This window comes from Bison bison, unplaced genomic scaffold (assembly GCF_000754665.1).
Source record: "Bison bison bison isolate TAMUID 2011002044 unplaced genomic scaffold, Bison_UMD1.0 scf7180017864533, whole genome shotgun sequence".
In the NCBI taxonomy this organism is placed as follows: domain Eukaryota; kingdom Metazoa; phylum Chordata; class Mammalia; order Artiodactyla; family Bovidae; genus Bison; species Bison bison.
In genome coordinates, this window is record NW_011495082.1 from 16,798,076 (window position 1) to 16,802,143 (window position 4,068).

General features: G+C 41.4%; 1 pseudogene; it reads right to left on the reverse strand.

The window, feature by feature from the left end:
* Positions 1 to 1,545: 1,545 nt before the first annotated feature.
* LOC104982555 lies at positions 1,546 to 2,421 on the reverse strand (annotated as a pseudogene).
* Between the last annotated feature and the right edge of the window lie 1,647 nt (positions 2,422 to 4,068).

Consider the following 4,068-nt stretch of genomic DNA (forward strand, 5'->3'; position numbering starts at 1 on the left):
AAAGGAGATCAGTCCTGGGTGTTCATTGGAAGGACTGATGCTGAAGCTGAAACTCCAACACTTTGGCCACCTGATGCGAAGAGCTGACTCATTGTAAAAGACCCTGATGCTGGGAAAGACTGAAGGCAGGAGGAGAAGGGGACAACAGAGGATGAGATGGTTGGATGGCATCACCGACTCAATAGACGTGGATTTGGGTGAACTCCGGGAGTTGGTGATGGACAGGGTGGCCTAGGCGTGCTGCAGTCCATGGGGTCACAAAGAGTTGGACATGACTGAGCGACTGAGCTGAACTGATACTTTATCAGGATAAGGGAATGCCCTTCTGAGTTTGCCATGAATTTGTTTCACATGGTTGTTAACATTGAGCAAATACTTTCTCTGTATCTAGTAGATAAAGGGTCTACAAACTATGACTCACAGGCTGAATTCAGTCCACAATTTTTTTGCAGGGTGAGGGGTACATAAAATGTTACTGTAAAACAGATACACCCTTTTGTTTAGTATGTATATATGACTGCTTCTCCTACAATGGAAGAATTTTGTGATTCCAACAGAGTGTATAGCCTGCAAAGCTGAAAAATATTTACTATCTAGCTAAGTCCTTTACAGAAAATGTTTGCCACCTAACTAGATGATTAAGTGTTACCTTTTTTTTTTTTTTTTAACATCTGATCATGTGGTTTTGCTGATGCTTCTCAAATCGCTCACTCACATCTGTTCTCTGCCCTCTCAGCGCTGGTCCCCAGGAGGCTGAGCTTTACTGCTTTTATCCCAACCCCAAGCTCCCTGCCACTGACTTCCCTTGGGGGGCGGGGTGGGCATCAACACAGGAGAGGCACTAGCCTAAGATGGGAGGGTGGTCCTCTCCGGGGGTCAGTTCTGACAGTGATCGTCGCAGTTCTGACTTGTACAGTTCTGTCAGAGGTTGCCTTTCTCTATGATGACCACCACTGATGGTTCAATTCTCTTTCCTGAATTCATCTCTCACTGGGCACTTCCACTCTGTGCCCCCTCAGGCCTAGAGGCTTCTGGCTATTTCTGGTTACCAGATGTCCCACTGTTCATTGTGGGTTCTGTTCATCTTTAAAAAGTTCCTTAAATTTTCTTCCGTTAACACGTTGGGTGTATTTCTTCTATTTTTTGGCCAGCTCTCTTAGAAATGCAACTGTTAGTTAAATCAAACTTGCATTTTGGGAATCCACTCAGTTTGGTCAGGATGTGTATTTTTATAGGTCACTGGAGTCAGTTTGCTAATTTATTTTTACATCTTTGTATTCGTGTTCACGAGAGAATGACCTGTTATTTTCCTTTCTCATCCTGTCTTTTTCAGATTTTAAGATTATGCTACCCTCATGCCAAAGACATAAGGAGCAGTACTTCTGTTTCTATCCCATAAAATAATTTGCATAAGATTAAAATTATATATTCCTTAAATTTTGTTATAAATGTTTGGTAAAATCACATGGCTTATTTTTGCTTGGTCAATATGTTTATTATTGTCTTTATCTGAAATATCTTCATAGAAAATTGTGGTTTTCTGTATTAACTCTCAGCAGCCTGTTTCTGAGCTCTAAAGAAGGTTGCCTTCTTCTGAGCTACCCAATCTTTCTTCTGGGCAAGTGACATTTCGGGATGGTTCCGCTTCTTTTCTGCTTCTTTCCTAGGCTTCTTCTCATCCACTGGTTTCTCTTGTACTGCAGCATGAGCTTTCTTGTACGCCTCCTCCATCATGTCTGGAGTTACAGAGTCCTTTCGGTATTGAGAGAATGGTTCCTTACAAGGATCCTCATCGTCTTCAGTCAGGCTATGCATGTCATTTGCCATGTTTTACTCCATGGTGAGCTTTCAGTGAACCTCAGCACTGAGTTCTTTGCTTCCTGAATCGTAACCAGGGAATCGTGTGGTACTGTGAGGGACAGAGAAGCCTCCCTCGACAGCTCCCTTGAGGGTCCCCAACTTTATTTCCAGTGGTAGACCTGGCAAGTCTTGCATCCAAATAACAGGTGAAGGCACCTGGCTGACCACCAGGGCTTTCTACACTGTATTCATCTACAGTCACCTTGACTTGGCCTTCATAAATCTTGCTGATACGAAACCTATTAAGAAGCCTGAAGGCCAGTGTAATATGCTGCAGGGTTATTTGTCAGACCAACCATCACGCCTTATTTTGGGAGTTCGTGAGCATAAGCTGCATATATCTCCTTTTAGACTGGTATAAGTAATCTGTCAAATGATACCTTGGTTGGTTACATGAACTGTCATTCTGTATTTGAGTGTGTTGTACTTATTTTTATCTTGGATTACCAATCATTTCTTAGTCGTCAGTTTTGCCCTCTTGCCGTCCTCTAAATTTCAGTGGTATCTCTTGAAGTAGGCTTTATTCTTGACAACTTCAACAAACCCCATGCTGTGGAACAGAGCCTGGGGTTTGCGGCTTGCCAAAGAGCTGGCTTATTTCTTCTTGAACCACATTTGCAGGTTAAATTTTTCTAGAATTTATCAACTTTATAAAGATTTTGAAGTTATCAGGATTAAGTTATAATATCATTTGTCTTTTAAATATCTGCATTATATGGCATTCTGACCCTTTTAATATTTTGTATTTATAAATTGTTTACTTTTTAAATTAGAACTTGCTAGATTTGTCTCAATTTATTAGTGTCTTCAAAAAAGCAACTTTTGGTTCAGTTCATCCTGTCATTATAAACATTTCTATTTCATTAATTTCTATCATGTTCATGATTTCATACCTTGTTTTCTTTAGGCTTGGTCACTTGTTCTTTTTATACCACATTAAATTGGATGCTAGCTCATTACTTTGTAAACTTTAAGTATGTCAGTTCGGTTCAGTTGCTCAGTCGTGTCCGACTCTTAGCAACCCCATGAACCGCACGCAGCACGCCAGGCCTCCCTGTTCATCACCAACTCCCAGAGTTTACTCAAACTCATGCCCACTGAGTTGGTGATGCCATACAACCATCTCATCCTCTATCGTCCCCTTCTCCTGCCCTCAATCCTTCCCAGCATCAGGGTCTTCTCCAATGAGGCAGCTCTTCCCATCAGGGGGCCAAAGCACTGGAGTTTCAGCTTCAGCATCAGTCCTTCCAATGAATATTCAGGACTGATCTCCTTTTGGATGGACTGGGTGGATCTCCTTGCAGTCCAAGGGACTCTCAAGAGTCTTCTCCAACACCACAGTTCAAAAGCATCAATTCTAAGTAAGTATATAGGTCATAAATTTTCATCTAAGCACAATTTAAGCTGTATCCCATGACCTTTTAAAAACAACTTTATTAAGATATAACTCACATATCATACAATTCACCTAAGTGAGTAACTCAATAGTTTTTGATATATTACATTATTAATCAGTCTAAATTATGGCAAAATAGAGATAAGATGAAAGTTGCCATTTTCACCATTTACAGTTGAGTGACGTTGATGGTGCTCTCAGTGTGGTGCGGTCATCACCACTATTCCCAAAACATCGTCATTACTTCAGCCAGAAACTTTGCAGCCATTAAGCATTAACTCCCGTTTCCTCTCCCCTAAGCCCTGGTAAACACTTCATCTACTTTCTACCTCTACGGATTCGCCTGTTTTGGATATTTCATATAGGTGGAGTCATGTATGCAGGTCAGGAAGCAACGGTTAGAACTGGACATGGAACAACAGACTGGTTCCAAATAGGAAAAGGAGTCCGTCAAGGCTGTATATTGTCACCCTGCTTATTTAACTTATATGCACAGTACATCATGAGAAACGCTGGGCTGGAAGAAGCACAAGCTGGAGTCAAGATTGCCGGGAGACATATCAATAACCTCAGATATGCAGATGACACCACCCTTATGGCAGAAAGTGAAGAGGAACTCAAAAGCCTCTTGATGAAAGTGAAAGAGGAGAGTGAAAAAGTTGGCTTAAAGCTCAACATTCAGAAAATGAAGATCATGGTGTCTGGTCCCATCACTTCATGGCAAACAGATGGGGAAACAGTGGAAACAGTGTCAGACTTTATTTTTCTGGGCTCCAAAATCACTGTGGATGGTGATTGCAGCCATGAAATTA